This window comes from Bubalus kerabau, chromosome 19, assembly GCF_029407905.1.
Source record: "Bubalus kerabau isolate K-KA32 ecotype Philippines breed swamp buffalo chromosome 19, PCC_UOA_SB_1v2, whole genome shotgun sequence".
Taxonomy (NCBI): Eukaryota; Metazoa; Chordata; class Mammalia; order Artiodactyla; family Bovidae; genus Bubalus; species Bubalus kerabau.
In genome coordinates this window covers 58,342,318-58,366,635 of record NC_073642.1, presented here as the reverse complement: position 1 = coordinate 58,366,635, position 24,318 = coordinate 58,342,318, and the positions used below count along the sequence as shown (strand labels likewise).

The following is a 24,318-nucleotide window of genomic DNA, read 5'->3' as shown; positions in this document are numbered from 1 at the left end:
CGAGGTCATTGGGGCTTCCCTGATGGCTCTGCGGTAAAGAACCTGCCTGCAATGCAGGATTCGCAGGAAATGCTTGTTCGATTCTTGGGTCAGGAAGATCTTCTGCAGGAGGAAATGGCAACCCACTCCAGTATTCTTGCCTGGAGAACCCCATGGACAGAGGAGCTTGGCGGGCTACAATCCCTGGCATTGCAAAGAGTTGGACATGACGGAGCACACACACATACACACACGCGAGATGAGCTCATTAGCTGGAGAAGGAAGGATAGTTGGAGAGAGAAGCTCACCTGGGGTGTGGAGCTTGCCCTGTGGGCCCCAAATGGATGACAAGCTCGGACAGCAGCAGTGATGCCAGGAGGCTGGGTCTGTCTGAGAGTGGGGAGGGGTGGGGACATGCCAGGGGTGCCTGCTGGCCAGCTCCATTTGTCCTGGCAGTTATGACTCGCGGGGGGATGGAAGGGGGCCATTTCTCTCTGCGGGGACATGAAGATGCCCTCAGACCCTTCATGAGGGGCAGGCTGTGATGTTTGCACCAGAGGTTCTGCCTGGCACCTAACAGGTAGTTGGTGAGTCCCAAGGGTATCCTGGTTGGGCTCCCTGTCCCTGCCCAGGGTGAGTCTGCCTGTGTGTGCAGCTTGGCTGGTGGCCCTTCTTCCACCTGGGGCTGCAGAGAGGAGAACCCAGACTAGGGCTGCATCGGGGTTGATGGGAGCCTGCCCACTTGCTAGAATATCTGAGGAAGGCTTTTATACAGCCTGCTGAGAAGTTCTCAGAATCCACCTTGTTAACTTTGGCCCCCATCCCCCTCCCCACACCTGGCAGGTTCAGGGGGTGGTGCCCTCAAGCCGCTCTGCTCCTGGGACCCGCAGTGGGTGGGTGGTGGGTGGGGTGGGGCTGGGTGCCTCTGTCTGGCCGCTGTGGTGTCCGGCTGCTGAGTTCTTCCTCCTGGCCTCTCTCTTCATAGCTTGTGGGTTGAACTTGTCACCCCGAGGCTGAAGTTTGTTTTGGAAGAGGAGGTCGTTTCTGGAAGCTTCTCAGCAGCTGTGTGTTTTTCATCCTGCCTCATCTTGGCTCTGCTGTTCCATGATCTGCACTGAACTCTTCTGTGGACCTCAGTTTCTCCATCCGTCCAAAGGGGGAGGTCCAAAGGATACTCAAAAGTAATGCTTTGAGTGCCATTTTTGATTGATTAGTAGTGCCTGCCGGAGGATTTTAAAGTCTGTGAATGGCTGAGGACAGGGGTGGATTGGTAATGACTGCCCGGGGTCCAGCAGCGGGCAGAGCAGGTGCAGCTGTACTCATGTCCTTCTGGAGCCTGGTGTCTCCTGCTACAGGACACTTTGGCTTAATTTCATCTCTTAGTCGTCTTTGATGGTTTCCTTGGAAGCCCCCTGATCCTTTGTAGATGCTGCTGTACTCACACCAAAGCCTAGACCCGTAGCTGAAGCTATAGCTGGAGGTCACTGTGAAGGGCCAGGTACTTCCTGGAGGTTAGCTACAGCCTCCATCAGGGTCCACGCGGAAGTTTCTCTCAGGAGCCGTTTTTAGAGGCAATGAACTCATGTGCTCACAAACAGTTGCTGCTTAAAAGGTAAAGAAGTAGGCCCTGTCCCCAGTACCTGATCCCTGTTCATACCAGATCCCAGACTATAATCCAGTGTGATGCCACCTCTCCCATGGGAAGGGACAGGAGGGGGGCAGGCGGAGGGAGCCCCTGGACCTTCAGGGTGTGAGGGCCAACCCAGGGGTCAGTGTGTTTGCTTTGCATGGCTTGCCGGGAAGACCAAGACCTTTAATCCACTTAGTCTCTGGGTGGAACGGGAAACTGGAGCCATTGTTTTAGAATGTACCAGGCAGAAGAAGAGTTGTGAAATCTTTCTTGATGGGTCTGCTGTTCATTTGGGCGATGACTTGGGGGGAGGAAGTGGCGGCTGGGGACCAGCATGAAGGCAGGCTGGATGCTTTCTACACCGGCATCTAAAAATAAAACCCACCACGACGCCTCTCTGTTCACCTCCTCCTGGCATCCCTGCGTGTTTGGAGAACTTGAAATTTCAGAATACAGAGTAAAAACTCTTTGAAGAAATTGGAAACCAAGCCACTTGGCTCCCCCCCCTCCAAAATCAGCCAAGCCTCTGTGCAGCAGACCCCAGGCTGGTGGGCTCCTGGATGCTGGCGATGGGCGTTTGCCAGTCACTGGGTGGCAGTGATTGAAGAGGAAGCAGCAGAGTGAGCATGCCACGGCTGCCACCCAGCATGTCCTGCGTCAAGTGCTCTGAAGGGCACGGTCCCACTTTGTGCAGCCACCCAGTGATGTGAATGGTGTTTTCATGTCCATTTTAGAGATTAGGAAACTGAGGCTCAGAATTTTCCCCTCAAGGAACTGAATTGGTTAAGTTTGTGGAATTGAATTTCAGTGCGGTTGATTTGTCTGTAAAGCCCATGGTATTTCTGATAACTGGGTCTCTCCTGCATGTTTATAGATTGCTCTGCATACTACATGCTTTTAAACCTGTTGTTACCTGGGCTTTGGCTCCTGTTAATATTTTAAAAAAAAGGATGTTGGGACCTGGGTTCAGGAACCAAGACTGTAAAACGGTGGTGAGACCTGCGGTGTGGGTCCTGGTCACCGGAGTTGTTCTTCCTGCTGTTGAACAGCAGTAGTAACACTACGAGTGCTGACATTTGATTTGCTAGAAGGAAGCATTTGTGTGTGGCCTCTGCCAGGTAGGGTGGGAGCACACTGAGGACAGCCTTGCAGACCCTCGGCCTTCTCATCTGTTCGTTCCCACAGCTGATCACACGGCTTTTGGTTCTTCCACATTCCGGCCAACACTTCGTATCCTCTGTCTTTTCAATTTTAGACATTTCAGTTTGTGTACTTCGGTATGACCTTGTGATTTCCATTTTCATCTCCCTCAAAATTAATGACGCTCAATACTTCTTCATGTCCTTCTTGTCCATCCGTGTATATCTTCTGTGAAGTGTCTATTCAAATCTTTTGCCCACTTAAAAGTTGTTTTTTTTTAATTAAATTTTAGGAACTCTTTCTATATTCTAGGTACAAGTCCTTAGATGCAGAAAAAATGTTTGACAAAGTCCGGCGTCTACTCAGCATAAAATCCTAAGCAGTCTAGTGGAAGGAAACTTCCCCAGTCTGATAAAGGGCATTGTGCAAAAATTCTACAGCTCATATCATATGTAATGGTGAAAAAATAAACTTTTCTCCCTGGATCGGGAATGGTGAAAAAACATTCCTTCCCCCCGGGTTGGGAAGATCCCCTGGAGAAGGAAATGGCATTCTTGCCTGGAGAATTAATTCCATGGACAGAGCAGCCTGGCAGGCTACAGTCCATGGGATCACAGAGTCGGACACGACTGAGCGGCTGACATTTTCACTACTTATATCCAATATTATATTGCAGGTCCTAACTAGTGCAGTAAGGACAAGAGGAGAAACAAATGGCATCCAGATTGGAAAAAAATAAATTGAGTTTTGATAATAGATTACTGTAATTCTTGCCATATAATTCTGAAGGAATTCAGAGAATTTGCTATGGTAAATCTCTTTCCATCTTTCTATTTATTTGACTAGGTGGTTTCAGCACTATAAAATTTGAAAAATGGAGATAGAATTGATAATAAACTCTGCTTTATTCTGGCAGTAGGTAATAGTCATCTGTGGGTTTGTGAAATAATTTAAAAGCATTACCATTCATCTCTGCTAAGATTTATTTCTAATAAAGTTTAATTTTTATGATTATTACCTATATAGATTTATATTTCTGCTGTATTGATCAATTATGTGCTAATAGTAGTTGTAATAATAATTCAATCCAGAAGAAAAATTTTGACGGTTAGAGCTTTATGGTTACATGAAATTAAAAAATTGACATTTATATACATTTTTCTTTTTTGTCTCATAGTATGCTAGACTAATCAATGAAAAAGGCCTTCAAACATGAAATACACTGAAAGTAGAAATGTCTCAGGGATGTGGATTGGAAATTGGAGTTTGAGGAGGCAGAAGGAGCCTTGCTATCTTTCCAAGTGTTTAAGAAGCATCCAATTCTGTAATTTTAAGATGGATGACGGTGGATCTTGAATTGCTATGGTATTTAGAATTCCACTGGGTCCATTTGAAAGAGACACAGTAACAGTTTTATTTTGAAATGTTAATATTTACAATATGTTGGAAATTACATCCTCTACAAGTATTTAAACTTAGGATGAGAAATTTAGATGTCAGCTTGAAAATGTACAAATAGATACAGAGTTTTAAACATTTATTTTGGGGGGTTTGGATTGAAGGCCCATGCTTTAGAGTGTTACCCCGTTTGCTTCCCAGAACCAGGCCCTGAGGCGGATACAGCCCCAGAGAGGGGGGTCAGCAGCCGGGCTCTCAGGCCATCAGAGGCCCTACCCCGAGGGGGCCACTCGGACTCTGGGGTCCAGGCCTCCGCTGAGACTCAGAAAGGCCTTGGCAGTGGGCTTGCCTGCAGGCTAACTAGCCTCCCCTAACTGGGTCTATTAGGCCAAGAGATGCTTGATAATAATGAACGCCTGCCGTTACCTGCTCAGGAAGCCTGAGAAGCCCCAGGTGAGCCCTTGTCCAGCAGGGCTGGGAGGACTGGGAGTCCTGCCCTGTGACCAGTGCTGGGACTCGGCTAGAGCACAGGTGGGAGAGTAGGACAAGAGGCCGGCCACCCCCGTGTCCTCAGGGGGTGCCTGTCGTGATGGTGATGGTCGCAGGTCCCTGTTTGCCTCAGTTTCCCCCTCTGCACTGTTGTAATGAGGGCGCTGGATACACAGACCCCATTGACTCCTCCATTTCAGGTGTTGACAGGTGGCCTCACTGAATCAATGAGCATGAAGTGAAGTGAAAGTCGTTCAGTCGTGTCCGGCTCTTTGCGACCCCTCAGACTATACAGTCCATGGATTTCTCCAGGCCAGCATACTGGAGTGGGTAGCCTTTCCCTTCTCCCGGGGATCTTCCCAGCCCAGGGATTGAACCCAGGTCTCCTGCATTGCAGGCGAATTCTTTACCGGCTGAGCCACAGGGGAAGCCCCAGTGAGCATGAGGGTCCCTCATAGCTGGCAAATGCTGGTTGGGAAGACTGCCCCTCTCCCCCGCCCCTTGCAACAGGATTCAGCAAACCTTTCCCTGCTGGGTCCCAGGCTGTGGGTGCTGGGGACTCGCATGGGCCCAGGCCACATCCCTTCAGCTCTCTGAAGCCTGCCGTTGGCATTCAGAGCCAAAGAGGGTAGGGATCGTGGGCACAGACTGTAGGCACAGGCATGGAGGAGGGTCCTTACCACACTTTTGTAAATCAGGAAGGCTTCCTGGAGGAAGGCAGGGTGAGCCTGGCTAGTGGCGATGAGCCTCATCCACCTGACAGAGCCTGGCTGAGGGGTAGGGTTAAGCCCACAGCCCCTTCTGCTCCCGGAACATCTAGGTATTGAGTGGCCTAGGGCTGAGCACAGCATGTTATCATGGCCTTTCCACTCAGTGAACCTTTGTCGGGAGAAAACACGCCACGACGCTGGAGTCATCTGTGGCCTGGGGCTAAAACGTCAGCCTTGCAAGACGCCCTTCCAGGGAACATTTTTCACTCTGACCTGATCCACGGGGAAGGCTTGGGAGGGAATCTGGTGAGTTTTCCGTCCCTGGACCCCATCTCCCTTTTCAAGGGCAACCCTGAATCTAGTGGAAGAAGTTCTGGTGGGAATATCGTGCCTGTGTGGTCCCACCTGCCTTCAGCCCCAACATCCTCAGGAAAATGTATTTTGCATCCCACCGTCTGCCCCGCCAGGTTCCAAGGTCTGTCTTCCACCAGTTATTTTCAAAGTGCAGGGGGGAGCAGGAGATGGCTGTTAGCAGGAGAGAGGTTGGAGTCTTACTTTAAAATGCAAATAAGCAAGCTGTAAGTGTGAGAAGGACAGTTGCGGATTCTAGATTCATGGTCCTCTTTCCAAATTCCTTGAGAATTCAGACATTACGAAACCCCCCGTCTCTGGAGCAGCCGCTCCTTCTCAAGCAGGTTGAGGAAGTAAATATGTTTTCCCAGCTTGCAGGAGTGAAGGGCGGGCGGCAGGTTCTTCCTGGAGGTTTCTCCAGAGTTGTTGCTGCTTGGGATGTTGGAGCTCTTTGTGTGTTCCTTTCCCTTTTTCTGCACAAACCATTCAGGGCAGGAGGTTGGGCGGCAGAAGAAGCAGCAGAAAGGAAAGACTAAGAAAGAGAGATCGATGCCAAGGTCAGGTCATGTGCCCAGGGCACATGGAGGACTGGGTGCTGGGCATCTGGAGTCGAAGGGGTACCGTGACAGTGGCCCCAAGCTCACGGGCAAGCCTCGAGGGTAGGAGGACTTGTCTGTGCCTTCATGGGGGCCTGTGAGGACATGGAGGGAGTGCGGTGGGCATGGAAAGAGGGGAGTGGCAGGGGCTGGGGAAGGCCTTATGGGGAAGTTGAGGCTTCTGGATACAGGATAAACCAGGCGCAGGTGTGGGTGGGGAGGTGAGGTATTTGAATGTCATTCCAGGCAGGGAGCACAGCCTGTACAAGGAGCCTGGGGCTGGGAGAGGGGGTCGTTTGTCTGCTGGTGGAGTGGTTTGAAAGCACCAAGGCCTTGGCCACAAAGGAGTTGGCAAGCAGTTAGGTCAGAGAGGGTTGGTAGAGCCAGAGGAGGGCCAGGTGAGCTGTTCGTGGGCTGCTGGGTCGGGGAGCATCAAAGGGCTTCTCCGTGGGAGAGGTGATGGGGGAGAGTCCCGCTGGGAGGACACATGGTGGAGGGGGGCGATTAGACATGGCCAGACTTGAGGGGGAAGAGCTGGGTCTTCTGGTCAGAGGCTGGGGCCAGGGCTTATCGGGTGTGCTGGGGTCCAGCCAGAACAGACGCAGTAGTGGATGGCAGGGAAGACAGATGGCAGGGTATGGTGCCTGGGTGTGTGTGTGTGGAGGTGCCGGAGAGTGAGGGGGTCAGTCCTTAGACTTGGAGCGGGGGTGTGGGCAGTGCAGGAGGCAGAGCCGTGGGGAAGGGTTGCTGGTTCAGACAATTGTGCTCAATGCTGGCGGCTTAAGTCAGCAGCCCCTCTCCCACGGAGAGCTGGGAGGGGTCACATGGCTGGGAGAGTGGTGCGCTTGCCTCCAAGGATTAGAGTTGCGGAATTCTACATTCAGCTTTAAAAAAAAAAAAAAGTGTGTTATTTAGTTAATAGTTTCACATGATTTATGATTCACATGATTCAAAAATTGTTTTAAAAAGCATGGAGTTAAAGGTGTCCAGTGATTAATCCCTAGCTGGGTTTCCTTCGCCACCCACACTCTCTCCAGGGTGGCCCAGCTGGCTGACCTTGGCGCCTCCTGGTTTTATTTCCAGGTAATTGGGGCCCAGGTAGGGTTGGACACCTGTGAACATCCTTCCTTCCACCTGCTCCCTCTGCTGGATCCTCTGGAACCCCGTGTAAGGGGCGTGGGGAATATCAGTTGCCTTGGTGTTTCTTGGAGTCACCCAGCTGGCCAGCTTCTCATGGGCAAGGACTTCTGAAGGCCACCTGAGTATGACCCCGACCTCTGACAGCAGACCCCGGCCCCTCTGGGGAGAGTGGCCAGGGGGCTGGGAAGTTGGTTCCACATGGGATGTTTCCACATGGCCGTTTGGGTCCATTGTTGGGATATACATGGTGCCAGAGAAGACCCTTGAGAGTCCCTTGGACAGCAAGGAGATCAGACCGGTCAGTCCTAAAGGAAACCAACCCTAAATATTCATTGGAAGGACTGATGATGAAGCTAAAGCTTCAGTACTTTGGCCACCTGATGCGAAGAGCCAACTCATTGGAAAAGACCCCAATGCTGGGAAAGATTGAAAGCGGGAGAAGGGGATGACAGAGGATAAAATGGTTGGATGGCATCACCGACTCAATGGACATGAGTTCGAGTAAACTTCTGGAGTTGGTGAGGGACAGGGAGGCCTGGCGTGCTACAGTCCATGGGGTTGCAAAGAGTTGGACATGACCTAGCAACTGAACAGACTGCAATTGTTCTTGGCTGAGCGCAATCTCCCGTGGAGCCAAGAGGTCTGGGTCTGAGTTGCCATTCTGTTTTCTGACTGTGTGTGATCTCAATTTCCTCATCTTTGGAATGGGATGACCCTTAGCACACAGACCTAAGATGCCTAATAGAAGCTCAAGGATTATGGGCTTATTTTCCCTCATCCTTGAGGGAATGGTGTGGTTTGTGTGTCTGTGTGGTGGGGATGAGGCCACAGGTGAAGCTGTGCTGCTTAGAAAAATATGTGGTCTTGTGCAAAAGCGTGGGATTTTTGTCCCCTCGCCTAAGTTAACACTTTTGGGTTTCTAACTATTGTGGATTTTTAACTTAATTCCTTTTTAAAAGATAGATTGTGGATTTTTAACTTAATTCCTTTTTAAAAGATAGATTTTGTTGTTAAAAATTTGAGACACAGATATTTGCATCATTTTCAAAACACTGAAAATTATTTTTATTTTCATTTTACTTAACACACATTTAACGAACAGAGTTACACACATTTATCTGTAAGCATGATTATCAAAAGTGTTTTTTTTAAATACATAATCATGATACACGGGGCTGGGAAAGCATGTGTTGGGGTCTGAGCGTGTCAGATGTTTTTAGTAGCCATGAAACAGAGGCCACATTTTGGAGGGCAGCGTGGGAAAATGCTCACAAGTCGATGTAACTGCTGTCAACGTCTGCTGAATGGTTTCAGTTCTGCCAGTTTTATTTTTATTCTTGAGCTTTTGAGGCTTGCTGTTACAAATAGAAACCATCTCCGGCATCAGAGCAGTCCTGTGTGGCTTCAGAGGGCTGTGAACCTCAGTTCTGGGGTGTTCTTTCCTGGCCTTTGACTCGCTGAGTCAACTTGCGTAAATCCTTTAAATAGAAAGCACTCCAGTCAGGGAAGCTGGGCTCTGGGGGAGCCAGCCCCTCCACACTGCTCCACAAGTCGGGGTTCCGTGTCCTGGTCCCTCTGCCGTTGGCTGGCTTTCTGATTTCTCTGGCCACTTTGGGGATGTAACAAGCACATACAAGCAAAGAGACGCAAGGAGGAACATGGGGAAATAGGAAGGGGTTAAAAGGGTTAGAGAGAGCCAGAAGCTAAGATTCCACTTTGAAAGTAGCCACCGGTTTCAAGGTTGTTCTGGAGTGAAATTGTCTACAGTGTTACTCAAAAGTGTGATCCACCAGCCATCGGCCATCGCCCGGGATTGGGTTAGAGTGCCAGCCTGGAGCTGCTGAACCCGAATCTGCATCCCTCATTGAGCAGAATGCACATTACAGTTGCAGAAGCTCCAGTGCAAACAAGTGGCTCCCATTTGAGTTGGGGAGGAGGCGCCTCCTGGGGCTGAGACTTGGTGAGATGGCGAATTGACATGAAGATCCAAGGCGCACAACTGGCTGTGGGGAAGCAGGAGTGGAGACGGGCGTTGTCTTCTGCTCAGTTTCACAGACCACAGAGCATCCTTGCATCTAAGAAGCTGGCATCTCCCTCTCCAGCTCCCTCCCCCGTCTCATGTTTCTGTTTATGGGGTTAGACCCATTCCCTGTTCCCCCAGGGGAGGGGACCTCCTTCCCCCAAGCTGGAGCTGCCTGTGGACCTGTCGTCCTGGGCCAGACCCTGCCGTCTCTGAGAAGGGCAGCACCGGGCCCCGTGTGTGCTCTGGGTTTGCTGAACTGAGCTGAGAACTTGCTATTAGGGGAACTCCTGTGACCCAGCAGAGTAGGGAGGGGAGTATAGGCCATCTCTGTGTACCTGTTGCTCAGCTTGGTGTCTGTGACCTCCTGGCTAGTATCACTTCCAGGAGACCTTGTTCCCACTGGATGGTCTGAAGCCAGTCTCATCATTCTGTCAAGTCATCTGTGAATGTGTCTCTGCAAAGTAAGGACCAGCCCTTATTCTTAACCTCTGGGCGGGCCATTCAGGGGTGGGTTGGGGTGCTGCCAGGTGATGGGTCTGGTCCCTGCACTGTGGCAGTTCCCTGGCCTCTGGGAGGCGAGTGGAGGCAGCGCTATCTTCCTTCTGACCTCTGGGCCGAGAAATCTAAGATGTGGGTTTTCCCTGGTGGTCCAGTGGTTAAGATTTTGCCTTCTAATGCAGGGGGTGCGGGTTCAGTCCCTGGTTGGGGAGCTTAGATTCCACAATGCCTCGTGGCCCCCAAAAAACAAAACATAAAACAGAAGCAGTATTTTAACACATTCAGTAAAGACTTTAAAAATGGTCCACATCAAAAAAAAAACCCAAAAAACTTAAAGTCTGGGGATGTGTGAATTGATTGAGTCCCAGGAATTGTTCAAATTGGTGCCTCCCTAGGAGTGTTCATTATAGGGAGTGAGAAAGTGAAAAGAAAGTGAAAGTCACTCAATCATGTCCAGTTCTTTGCAACCCTATGGGGACTATAGCCCGCCAGGCTCCTCTGTCCATGGAATTTCCCAGGCAAGAATACTGGAGTGGATTGCCATTTCCTTCTCCAGGGCATTTTCCCAAACCAGGGATTGAACTCCTGCATTGCAGGCGGATTCTTTACTGTCTGAGCCACCAGGGTGGAGGAGTTGTTCGAAGCAATGTGGACACAGCGTCACTGCGTTCCGGGAAGTTCTCTCAGCGCTTACGTATGTTAACTAATTTAATCCCTACAACAATCCAGAGAAGGACTGTTATTAGTGCTATTATTAGCTTTATTTGATGGATAAACTTTTTTTTTTTTTTTGGTTTGTTTTCTGTTTTTGGCTGTGCCTTGCAGCTTGCAGGATCTTAGTTGCATGACCAGGGATTGAACCCGGGCCATGGCAGTGAAAGCGCAGAATCCTAACCACTGGACCACCAGGAAATTCCCAGTGGATCAACTTTTATTCTCCATACTTTACAGCCGAGGAAACCGAGTCCAGGAGAGCCTGCCCAGCCTTGCAGCTGGCACGAGGCAGAGCTGAGTCCAGCTTGCTGGCGTGCTGGTCCCTCCCTTAACCTCCACACCCTGCTGCTGGTTGTGCATCTTTTCTGAAACCAGTGCTTCCTGGCAGCTCCCTTGCCCCGGTGGCTTGCTCTCTACTGCCCTGATGCATCTGATGCCCACGTGCTCTTTCTCAGACAAGTCCCATCTCGTCACAGCATGGCTGCAGTGCCCAGGCTACAGGGGAAGACCCTTCCTTGGAGGGGTCCATGAAGCCCTTGGCGGTTGGTTCCTACTCCAGGACTCCAACCCGGGCCACACCCTCAGGTACACCCCAGCGCACCCTGTGCAGACCCTTAGCCTGCTCCTCCGTGTATCCTGTCCCGGCCTGCCTTACCCCTCCTCCTGTTCAGTCTCTTGCAGACGTTCCTTCATCTGTGTGACCAAGCTCGCAGCTACTGGCTCCTCAAAGCCTTCATGGACCACCCCCCAGGCCTAGAGAGCCTCTCCCTCATCTCTGCCCACCTCCGCCCTGTGGTCCCAACCTCGTAGGCACAGAAGCTCCCATTTCATGGCGTAATTACATATCTGGCAGCTTTTCCTTTTCTCCAGAGGCTCCTTAATGCCGTGGACCATGTCTTCTGGGGGCTGTGCCAGCCTGGCACGCAGTCTGGCTTGCAGACACTACTTATCAAGGAATCTTTGAAAGCCAGTGGAAAATAATTCAGTAACATAGAAATACGTGAAATAGAAAAATTCCCTATCGTCTTATTCTCCAGAAATAAGCACTGCTAACTATTCCATTTTTTTTTCTCCCTATGCATGCCTATACTAACTTGTTATTGTTCAGTCTTCAAGTCGTGTCTGACTGTCTGCGACCTAGTGGACAGCAGCATTCCAGGCCTCCCCGTCTCCCAGTATCTCCCGGAGTTTGCCCCCCTCCTTTTATTCTCTTTTCGGTCTCTAACGCCTAAGTAAAAATCTTTTAATGCATTTGAAGTTGGGATGCGAACATTTAATGTGCCTTTGAGTGGAGGAAATAGTGTAATAACATATTTGTACACTGTGGAGGGCTCTTCACCTGGGCTTGATGGTGTGTGAAGGCTGAGGCTAGGTGAGAGGGCTTGGTTTTTTGTTTTTTTCTTTTTCCAGTAACAGGCTGCTGTATCACAGGGCACCACTTTGAAAGGTCAGAAAGTATATGTAAACCAGAGAATTCCCCCTTACACTCACGAAGCGCTAATTTGTTTTTACTAGTTTGCCATTTTAACTATTCCCAGAAAGAGAAAGCTGGGGCTATTCTCTTTACTTTCGTAGCCTAGGGATGTTCCTGCCTTTTAGTGCTCTGTCTGCGTCACACTCTGTCTCTTTCCCTGAAGGACAGGTTAGTAAGACCGGATTAAATCAAGGCTGAGGAATGGAGGAGGATTAATGTTAACGGTCAAGCCCGCTGCTGTGAGGGTACACCGGGGCGGTTCTGAGGTTCCTGGTAGTGAGAGCAGGCAAGGAAGTGAGATTGGCGGCCAAGGAGGAGGAGAGCTCTGAGTCCCTGGAGGGGAATAGAAAGCCATGCAGAGGACTGACCCTTCCTTTCTAAAATGTTGAAGAACCTCGTCAGTGTCACAAATAGGAAATTTTTCTCTTGCCCTGGACAGAAAGGGGAATTAAAGAGAAGCAGAAGTTCGGTGTCCTGAGTACATCCTCCATGAGTTCCTGGTGCAGGGTCATTGTCCTTTTTGGGGGGGGCTCTCCTGGACCCCACTTCCCCACTCCCTCTGCCTGGCCAGTGCCCATTCTCCAGCACCCTGTCCACCTGCAGCTTCATTCTGGAGCCATCAGGATTGGCATTCAGCTACCAGTAGCAGGTTGAAAATAACAGTGGCTTAAAATATATTTATTTCGATCTTTTTGGCACCAGGGACCGGTTTCGTGGAAGACAATTTTTCCACAGACTGGGGGGCGGGGGAGACGCGGATGGTTTGGGGGTGATTCAAGCACATTGTTTTTATGGCGCAGTCTGTTTCTAATCTGATGCTGCTGCTGATCTGTCAGGAAGTACTGGTCCATGGCCCAGAGGTTGGGGACCCCAGGCTAAAATGAAATATTGGATACAATCCTATGGAAAAATCCTAACAAACTCTTTTGGTCAACTCAATACTATGTTTATTTCTCTCCGTGTCAAAGAAGCTGGATGTAGGCCCCTAGGGCTGGTGTGGGGGCTCCATAAAGTTGCCCAGAACCCTTTTCCCTTTGTGCCACACCATCCTCTGCTCTGACTTTTAGGCTCCAGATCACCTCCTTGCTGAAAACGGCTGCTGGGGCTTCTGCCATTTCGTTTACATTCCAGGCTGTAGGAAAGTGGTCAGGGAGTAGGGCACCCCGCCTCGTACCTGAGTCTGTTTTCCCTCGGTGACCTCCACAGAAGTCCCGCGTCACACTGCTGCCTATGTCGCCTGGGTCAGAAGTGTTCTAACCGGCACTCGATCCTGGCGGCCTTTTTGCTGGGCATGCTGTTACCTCGCATGAACTCGGAGAAGAGAGTGGGCCTGGATGTTGGGCTGCAGCTAGCTCTGCCAGCACGCTCAGGCTCAGGAATTAGTTACCCTCAAACTGGACAAGTTACCCTCAAAGAGACATTGACAAAAAGGCAGTACAGTAAGTCCCCTACATACAAATGAGTTCTATTCCAAGAGAGTCCGACACAGTTAACCTAGGTACCCAACTAACATAATCGGCTGTATAGTACTGTACTGCAACAGGCTGATAATTCTTTTTGCACAAATAATACATAAAAAAACAAAAGTAAAGACAACATTGTTAATCTTACAGTACATTAGTACAGTACAACAGCTGGCATACAGGGGCTGGCATCGCGTGAACAGGCAAGAAGAGGTACTGGCGGGAGGAGGCAGAGGAGGTGGGAGATGGTGGAGCTGAAGGATCGTCAACAACAGGAGCTGAGGGCCAGCTGTGGTTTCACTCAGGTCTGATGTTGATGGAATGCATGCTCGTATCTCTGAGAGTTCGCAACTTGAAGGTTCATACGTAGGGGACTTACTGTGGCACGGGAGCCAGCCTCAGGGAGTTGTGAGACTGAGCTAGTGCCGCCAGGGAACAGCGCAGAGCCTGGTGCACAGCCATCCTTGGAAGCAGCTGTTCATTATTATTTACTAGCACTCTCATCCTCATCGTCCTTGGGGCCCGTGGAAATTAATACAAGTCTGAATGTTGTGCAGGTGAGCGATTGGATGGGTAGATGAGCCAAAATAGAAGGACCTCTCTTGTTTGATTTGTTATCACAAGTAAAGAAAGAGACAAGAAGCTAGAAATATCTACAGTGTAAGTTCCATTCATCTGGTTTGCTTAGAACACGGCTGACAGAGATGTTTTTCCTGCTGGGGTCCTGTGGGGTCTCCGCTTGGGGTGCCATCCTGGACATGGCAGCCCAAGGCATCTCCTTGGTGCTGGGATGGGGTGTCCTCTGAGGTTGGGGCTGAGTTTGCCCTGGCTGGGGGGCGGGCTGACTTACTTCCTCTCTCTAGATCTCCTTGCATTTAGCTATCATCGGGTGAAGGCATCACCTCTGAGGCGTGCTAACTCCTGACCGCCCCCCCGCCCCCAGATTCCCCAACCCTGCGTGCTAGCTTCCCACTGGCTGGGGGAAGCCCCAGGAGGCACGCACACCGCTGAGATTTCATGGCTGTCCCAAAGTTTGTCAACCCAGAGCTACAGCTTGGCTCCCTTTCAGCCACCCCAACCTCGAGAAGGCCCCTGGGAACCCCTGTGGTCCCTGCGCCTCTCTCCCAAGGTCTCTGATGGTCCTGTGTGAGTGACAGGCAGGGGCCACCCTTCCAGGGACCCAGTGGGTCTGGCTTCCCTGTCCCCCTTCCCCGCAGGCCGGTTTTCCAGATCGACGAGCCGCCCGAGTCTTGTTCTCTTTGAACGTTCTCAAGTGCCCTCAGAGCATACCCTATAAGGAGATTCCAGCTCACACTGTGGCCCGGGAACTTGGCATGGAGCGGGGCTCACTCACCACTTCCACGGAAGCCCCTTGGGAGGCGCTCCGCGGTCCAGTGGGAGTGGGAGGGTGGTGGCCTTCATCAGGTGTCCCAGGGGGATCATTTAGGGCCACCAGCCTGGGCACATGGGCAGCGATCAGCCAGGGAGATTGCTCCGGAGCTCTGAGATGCTCACAGAATGATTCCCACAGTGCCCCGATGTCTCTGCACTGGGCCTCCGTGAACCAGCCCGGGCTGCCGCAGTGATAGTCTGGGCCTTGCCTGCATTCCCACTTGCCCAGCGAGAGCACCGAGGTTCAAGCGGGTGGAGGGTCTTTACCCTGTGCTGCCCAGAGGGTGGGCCGCAGAGCTGGGACTGGATTCCAGGGAGCGCAGTGGCAAAGCCAGTGCCTGCTCTGTTCCTCCTTGCCACCCCCTGGACTGAGAACTCAGTGACAGGCCCCACCCCCTACTCCGACCAGCTCCTCCCCTCTGTAGCTGTGCAGCCCTTGGCAAGTGGCAAAACCTCTCTGAGGCTCAGCTACCAGATGATGAATGTGATGAGACCAGAGTAGGTAGGAAGGCCTTGCTGCAGGAGAGCCGTGAGCACCCTGAGGCCAGGTCGGGCGCTGGTAAGGACCTTCCCACAGCTCACCGGTTTTCTTGCTCCTGAGATCACTTGAGGGGTCTTTTGAAGCCCATCCCTTTGTCTGATGGGGCAGAAATTGGCCTGGACTTGGAGTCTCTCCATCCCCGGTGGGTGGGTCCGCTGGGTCCCTGAGCGGGCAGGGTGTGGATTTCCTGGCATGGAAGCGGCCCTTGGCTCACTGCGTGCTCCCTGCCCCGGGCAGTATTTTTGCTGCAGGCCCTGCCAAGTGGAAATACGTTATTTACAGTGTTTTGACAGGAGCCCCACAAGGCTGGATGAGAAAGGATGCCTCTGGGACTGAGCTAATGGCCTGGGAGTGTGGCCCGAGGGGAAGGGAGCCTGGCACGAGAGGAGGGGGAGATACGTGGTGGGGGTGAGGGCACCCATTCCTTGAACTTGATAAATGTGAGGTCCAGCCCTCCTCTAAGCCCAGGGCTTAATAAGATTATGTTTGAGTGAATGTCCCAGGCTGCCCGTTCCCAGCTCCCACTGCAGTAAGGACAGGGGTGTCCCCAAGCCAGCTCTGGGCCTCTGCCTTCTTACTTTGCTGTCTGAGGCCTGAGTGCTATCATTGTCTGATGAGGACAAGGACCCCTGGTAGGGAGAAGGTGAAACACGCCGAGGTGTGATGAGGCCATGCCGGTCTGTCCACAGCCCAGTCCAGGAGTCTTCTATAACCAAGCTGTTCTGGACCTGTTTGCTGCCTCAAAGAACATGAGTCTGCCATGGGACCCGGGCCACCTGCCAGGGCAGCACCTCCATCCCACGTGACTCTCTGATCCTCTAGAAACAGCTTGAAAATGTCTTTCAAAACCGTCAGGGGGTGGGGGTGGGGGTTGGGGAAAGGTCCAGAAGAGCCTCCTTTGTGGCTGGTAGGAGCAAAATGTATTTACCTGTGGCCCAGAGATAACCAGCAGTCACCTTCCTGAACATCGTTTGAGTTTTTTTTTTTTCTCCCCGTGTAGAAATGGAACGTGTTTATACACTTTAAACAAAATCATTTTCTGTTGACGTTTCCCCTTTTGTTAAACGTTCTGCTTAGGCTTGCTTTCTTAATGGCTGCATAATATTCTGTCTGTCAGCGAAGTTTCTGAATTCTCCTGGTGGATGTTGGCCATGATTCTGGTTTGTCACGATTGTAAATAGTGCTGTGGTGAACATCTGGTTCTGATATTGTTGGGGCAAGTCGGTGATTATTTCTGTGGGCTATATGAATAATAAATCTTATTTGTTGTTTTTTTTTTTACAGCTTATGAAAAGTAGTGTGTACGCCTGGGGGAGGAAAAAAAAGCCAAACATCCTCGGGAATTGTATAAAGGGACTTTGTGTTTGGAGTGTGTCCTTCTGGATTTTTGGTTGCACTTAGGTTCTGCTTCCCTCTCATGCATCTTCTCTCTTTCCTCCTTTCGTTTCTCACCCACCCATCCCTGGAGCAACCCCCCACCCCTGCCCCCCCACAGCTGGAGGTTGGGGTGGGGCTGTAGCCCTGTTCACAGGCAGTTTTCCCCGTGCGTGTTCCTGATCTGGGGAAAGACACAGAGTGGGGACCAGTGCAGAGGCGTTGGTCTCTGGGTGGGTGCCCCCCAGCACCGCCGGCTGCAGGCGGCTTCCCTGGGCCTGTCCGTCTACACCATGGTCCTCCCGCCGCCTCCACCACCCCTCTTGCTCGCAGGCGCTCTGCTCCTCTTTGCACGTGCCAGCAGTTCTCTAGCCGAGGGGAGGTTCAGACCACTTCTGAGAGCAGAGAGCTCCTGTCTCCCTAACCTCACCCCGCTCAGAGGCGGCGAGCATCCTGGTCAAGGGCGCAGCCTTATCCTCACATGTGCTGGTGGCCCCTTTAGCCGCAAGGCTGTGGGTGAGATATTTGGCCTCTGACTCCAGACTCCTCATGTGGAATGGGGTTTTCATGGCGCCTACCTTGGAGGTCGAGAAGATTCATTGAGCTGGAATCAGAGCATCTGCTGCACAGCCCGGCACTGAGGCTGTGTTTAGAAATCTGTGGCTGGTGGCCGTGTGTCAGGATTCACCCCTGTCCTTTGGCGGCCGGCTTGTTTTTGGGGAACTGAGGACTGGAAAGTTAGTTCCTGAACAAGAATATCGAACACCCACATGCATGTCAGGTTCCCTTCAGGGTGGGTGAGTTGAGTGCAGTCCTGAGGCAAACCCTGCAGTGCTTCCCTGGTGGAAGGGGTCCAGCCCGGACTTTTCTGGGGTGGATATGGGTCAGTGTCCTAGGGAATCCTGGCCATGTGACTTTGAACCAGTTCCTTCTCATTGCTGAGCCTGGGTCCTTGTCCTTCTTGGGCATTTATGCTTTTATCTTGGTAGTTCTGTGCTGTTGCTGCTGCTAAGTTGCTTCAGTCGTGTCCGACTCTGTGCGACCCCATAGACGGCAGCCCAACAGGCTCCTCTGTCCCTGGGATTCTCCAGGCAAGAGCGCTGGAGTGGGTTGCCATTTCCTTCTCCAATGCATGAAAGTGAAAAGTGAAAGTGAAGTCGCTCAGTTGTGTCCGACTCTGCGACCCCAGGGACTGCAGCCTACCAGGCTCTTCCGTCCATGGGATTTTCCAGGCAAGAGTACTGGAGTGGGGTGCCATTGCCTTCTCCTGGTAGTTCTGTGAGATGGGATCTATTTACCCTTCTCCCCATTTTGCAGATGAGGAAACTGGAGGCTCAGTTATGTCACTTGCTTAAAGACATATCTAAGGTCACAGAGCTCACAAGTATCACCCACTGGGGTCTCTGAACCCAGATAGACCTGAACTTCATGGGCCTGGGCTGCTCTAACCACACTCCCCACCCTCCCCAGTGCCCACTGGACCTCCTTGGTTTCCCTTTAAAAACCTATTGTGCCTTTTGTGAATTTTCTGAAGGTGCTATGAACCCAGCCCCAGTGTCTTGCAAGGGCTTTTGCAGCAAAGCAGTCACCCCTGCTCCTTAGCTTGGTCCACTGTGCCCCATGCTGCTCTTCCCCGGTTCTAGCCTGTCACCCCTTCCTACTGAGAAGGCCTGCGCCTGCCCGCCCTGCGTGGTGGTTCTGAGCTCATCTCTCCCACCCACATTTGTTTCCATTGTTCTAATCCTATAATGTTCGGTGACTTGGAGAATCTGACCAGGTGGCACCCACGGGCATCCCCGCGTCGTGTGACGCCTGAAGTCAGGGTGGCTGGCACCAGAGGCCCCAGGCCTGGGCAGTGGGGACCCGGGCCCATTCCCCACAGAAGGCTGAGCTGGCTTAAGTTCCTCCTCTGCGGAATGGGCTGCTGGCCCTGATGGGATCTCACTCTCCCTCCTGTGAATCTCTGACTCTTCAGGAAGCAGGGGGTGGAAAACCTCGCAGTCATCCTCTCCATCTCTGTCTCCTCACTTCTCAGCCTTTCATCTCGAAGTCAGCCTGCCGAGGTTGCCACGCCTGCCCTGCAGAGCTGAGCCCTCCTGGGCGGTGCACGAGTGTGCGAATGAGAATGTGTTGATCTGTTTGAAGCAGGCCCCTTTGATGCTCTTTAAATAGGGCAGCTTTCTCGAGAATTCAGCCAGCTCCCCACATCAGACCTCACTTGGGTGCAGCTGCTGTTGTGTGTAGCAAACGCACTTGCGGCTGCTTCTGCGTGCGCGGTGGTCAGGAGTCAGCTGCCCCAGGTTCCTGTCCTCTCTGACCGTGACCAGCTGGGTGACCTTGGGCGACTCACTGTGCTTCAGGCTCTGTGCCGAGAGCAAGGCTCATCATCGTGCTGGTGTCGGTCAGACTCACCCCTTGGGGAGGATCAGGTGCTGTATAAACTGTAAAGCGCCCGCTGAGGTGAACGGACGTGCGGATGCGCTTTTTCCAGCAGCATCCAGCTTCGGAGGCTCAGGAAGCACTCTTGGCAAAGCCCGATTTTCAGCCTCGTGGCATCATGCTCAAAAAATGCTCGCACATGGTTTATTCAACTTTAAGAGGGGGCACATTCTGAAATGGGTTGTTCATTGTCCAAGTTGAATTTTTAATTTCTCATAAACTCCCCACAAATTGCTGTAGTACGTCTATATTTATTGAATCTGTCAGGGTTGTTTATGGGGCTGAGGCCTGGGCTCCCGTGTTTGTGGGCCGTTGCCCTGACGACGCCAGGGTCTGAGGCTCCGGAGGGGAGGCCCTGCCCCCAAGGTGGCGTGGAAGGTTCTGGAAGGGCGGGTGGTGTGAGGTGGAGCCGTGGCTGCTGCACTGGGTCAGGCGAGGTGGTCAAGACTGCGGTTCCGTGCCAACTTTACCTGCCCACTGCTGGCCGCCCCTTCCCCTGGGGCCTCTTAGCTGTGCCCCCTGGTCCTTGCTGATCCGTGTGGGTCTGGGGACAGGCAACGCCTGCCCTGCGGGGCACCTGAGGGGAACGAATGCATACGCTCCTCAGATCTGCCAGGTTGCCGCCTACAGGGCAGCAAGACAGCAGGTGCCCTCTCACCTGTGCCCACCAGTGTCATTGCGTGACCTCCTCGGGGCACCCCCGGGGCTCCAGTCCTTAGGACAGAGCCCAGCGGCCTTAGCCTGGCAGTTCTTTGCCTCCACCACCACCCTACCCTGAGATCTTTCCAACTCTCTCTGCCCCACTCCCCTGTGCCCTGCTGCATCTCTCCCCCCATACCCACCCCAGCCCACCCCCTGTCCCTGGCTCTGCACACGCCCATCTCCACTTGCCATGCCTACCCAGCCTTCTCTCTCTGGGGAATTACAGGCATCTTGGAACAGATAGCTCCTGAGACATTGCCTCCTTGAAGCCCTCTCTGCTTTCCCCAGACTGGGTCAGGTCCAGCTTCTCCAGACCCACTGTGATCCAAAGGCCGGAGCTGCCCCAGCCCCAGGGGCTGCTTCACCCGCTTGCCCAGCTCTTTCCCCTCATTCTGGGTGCTCTGACTGCTCCTTCTCCTCCTGGGGGCTGGGCCTGCAGCCAGCACTCAGGAATGCCCTGCAGTCAGCCGGCCTTCACACGGCCGAGATGTGAGGCTGGACATCTCCCAGGAGCCTGGATGCTCCTGAGACATCTCCCAGGAGCCTGGATGTCCTGAGGAAGGGCCATGGCATATCTTGAGTTTCTGAGGACTCTTGGCCTTTAGTCGAGGCCTGATTGACATCTGGGGCTGAAGACTGGGTGAGAACAGAAGGCCACCTGCAGGAGGAAAGACAGAGGGACAGCTGACAGATGTCCCGATGCCCACGTGCAGGTGGGAACGCAGACGCTCAGGATGGCCTGTGTGCATTCATTTGAGGATCTGCTTTCACTGAGTATCACTCAGCAGTGAACTGTCGCTGCTCTCTTGGAGCGTCCACGTCCAGAAGGCTGAGAGACTGAAAACAGATAAAATGTATGAAGTGAGTGAGATGGCGCAGAGCAATAGGGAGAGAGAGAGAGAGAGAGAGAGAGAGAGAGCAGGGTAAGATGCTGGGGATTGCTGTGGGATTTTGGAGCATGGCTTGCTTAAAGCTAAGCATGTGCCTGCCCTTTGACTCCCCCAGTTCCACCCCAAATATCTCCCCAAGAGAAAGGACCACTGTGCCCATCAAAGGACAGGCATAGGCTGTTCAAAGCAGCAGCAGTCATAACAGCCTCAACGTGGAATCAGCCCCAGCGTCCAGGCAGTGGAGAGTGGGCGTCATGGTCACATGGTGGGATCCTGTGCAGTGATGACGAGGAACCCGAAGCCACCATGTGCAAAACACGGGGGTCCCGTGGACGTGCGGCTCGGACCCGGTGGAGCACTGCTGGTAGATTCATGGGCCGGCGACACTACAGGGGGTGGGAGGGGAGGTGTGGTAGCAGACTAGTGGTACCTCTGGGGACAGGGACCGGCTGGGGGCCTGACGGGGCTGCTGGGGTCTTGCAAATGTTCTCTTCTCAGCCTTGACCTTGGTCATCCTCCTGTGAATATTCACCAGGCTGCTCGCTGTGATAACGCTTTTTTCCCTTATCGTGTATTATACTTCAATAAAAGGCTTATAAAAGCTTATAAAACATAAAAGGCAAAAAACAAATGATGGGAGACAGAGGGTGTGCTGTTTTCTGAAACGTGCACCCCTGGGTTCTCTCTAGAACGTCGGTGAAGGAGCAGGGACATGGGTGTCCCTCCCGGGGTTCCCTTGGGAGAAGGGGCTCCTCTCACCACAGTCGTTGTCTCCCAAAGTCCACGGTTTACACTGGGGTCCTCTTGATGTGGTGCATTCTGTGGGTTTTGACAAAGGTATAGTGACATATGGGGTTCCCAGGTGGCTCAGTGGTAAAGAATCCTCCTGTCAGTGCAGGAGATACAGGAGACTCGGGTTTGATCCCTGGGTTGGGAAGATCCCCTGGAGTAGGAAATGGCAACCCACTCCAGTAGTTTTGCCTGGGAGATCCCATGGACAGAGGAGCCTGATGGGCTATGGGCCATGGGGTCACAACAAGAGCTGGACATGACTGAAGCGACTAAACAGCAGCGTCGACATACTGGCATGCATCCAGCATTACAGGGTTGTGAGAGTGTCACACGCCGTATGCTGTCATGTCGCTACGCTGCCCTGAGAACGTCCTCTCTAGAACACTGGTGAAGGAGCAGGGACATGGGCGTCCCTCCGGGGTTCCCTTGGGAGAAGGGGCTCCTCTCACCATAGGTATTTATTTTAAAGTATTTAAGGAAAAAGAAAATTCACACTCATACTGATGAAGCTGCATTAATTAAATCAAGATCTCGGGTTGGGTCCTGTACGTTTGCTGTTCAGTTGCTCAGTTGTGTCCGACTCTCCACAGCCCCGTGAACTGCAGCACGCCAGGCTTCCCTGTCCTTCAGTGTCTCCTGGAGGTGATTCTGAAAGGCAGCCAGATTGAGGCTGGGCTGTGATTCTCAAACTTGAGTGTCGCCAGAATCCCCAGGAGAGTGTCTTCCACATACAGCCGGCTACATTCCAGAGTCTCTGAACCAGCAGGTCTGAGGGGCTGAGAATTTGCGTCTCTGATAAGCTTCCTGGTGATGCTGATGCTGCTGGTCTGAGGAGCCCCATCTGGGAACCGCTGGTTTTAAGCAGTGGTGGTAAAGGATGTGATGAGGCCTCAGAAGCTCCGGGTCCTTTGGGGGCGTCTGTGCCCAAGGCCCTTTCCTAGATTGCGTGTCTGCTGTCAGAGTGGGAGGCTCTGAGTGTTTGCTCTGTGCCTGAGCTCGCGTGCTCCTGCCATCACCCCCGTGGAGATCCTGGGTTTGGGAGGAACGTGGTGATGCAGGCAGGCATTATGTTGAGTGCAGGGTGGGCCAGGGGAAGGGGTGGGTTGCTCACAAGCCAGGAGGCTGGTTACTTCCAGCTCTCTGAACTACTCTCAGGCAAGCCCTGGGGATTTCTTTTTGTACTTCCACCAGGATAAATGGGACCTCCACCCCAGAGTAAGGATACCCCAGATCAAGCCTCCCTGTGTGGGGGTGTCAGCCAGCATCTGACACCAAGGCATAGAGTTTGTACAGAGTCCAGAATCCCGGGATCCTGGTGGGAGAAGCAAGCTGCCATAAATCTGCCTGGCATCTATAATAAAAGACCTTCAGGAGAAACTCAGTCTGCTCTGCTTGGCCTTCTAGAAGCCCAGCAATAAAATCAATGTAAATATAGCTAACATTTGGGAGTGGTTTATAAAGCACTTGAAAAAAATCCCTCATGTAAACCCCAAGTCAGTCTTACAAGCCGTGGAGGTGATTAATTACGCTGTCTGTCAGACGTGGAGACTTCAGACTCACAGAGCTGCTAACTGGCAGAGCTGGGGCCTGAACCCGCGGTGCTTTCTGCTCTCTCAGCCCTCCCCCAACTCCACGTGAGCCCCCAGGCAGAGCAAAAGACTCCTCCCCAGCAAGCTCCAGTGACCGAAAGGGTAAACTGAAGATGCTAGTGCTCCCGGGAGAGGAGTGCGCTAGAATTTCTCATGACAGGGTTATTCCTGACAGTCCTCACTCAAAAGGTATAGAAACCACCACCCCACATGTGCGACAGTGGCAGAGATTGGCAGGTTACTCAGCTCTCAGATGGCAAGCTCGCAGATGGAAATTTTCCATTTCCCACGCTGAGGAATTCTGAGGCCCAGGCTGGTTTCCAGGCTCAATGGATTAGGGCTGGCAAGCGGGGATACAGCCCAGCAGTTTGAGTAGACCCCTCAAGAACCTCGAAGGGGCGCCTGCTATTTTGAGGGCGGTGTTTCTGACCCCCATACTCAACAGGCCCCCTTCAGTCATAGATGCAACTCTTTTATCTGTTTTTGATTTGAGGGGGATTTTCTTTCAAGAAGACATCGCAGGTCAGGGAAAGTTTGAAAACCACGGGTCAGGGAGCAGGTTGGGGGAGTTTGGAGGTCAGGGTGCAGCAGAGCCAGGGTCCTGGAACTGGTAGCCCTCTCCGCCAGGCCTCAGGCTTTCAGGTACTGTGTGTGCAGAGTGCTGTTGAGCGGTGAGGTGAGCGGCACGGCCAGGGCAGTGAGGCCTGGGGCATGGAGTCTGACCGTCGTTGGCTTGATCCATCCGTCAGGCGTTCATTCATCTGTGAGCTGGGCCAGCGGGCACTGTGCCGAGCACGGGGATGTAGTTGACAGTCCTCGGGGAGCTTCCTGTCAGTGGGAAGACAGAACCTGGCTTCGGGAGACCCTGAATCTCTTTCAGCACCTCTCGGCACCATTTTCCAAGACCGAGCGTTTTAATCTCCTGTGCAGGTGCTTTTGCAGGTCTCGTGTCTGCTGATGGGTCACCATCACTTAACTTCATCCAAGACCATGG

At 52.5% G+C, this 24,318-nt stretch overlaps 1 protein-coding gene across 4 annotated transcripts in view; it reads left to right on the top strand.

Annotated features, from left to right (window-relative positions):
• ITPK1 (inositol-tetrakisphosphate 1-kinase) overlaps positions 1-24,318 on the top strand; it is a 157,491-nt gene that overhangs the window by 40,938 nt on the left and 92,235 nt on the right. The gene's annotated exons all lie outside the window — the stretch shown is intronic.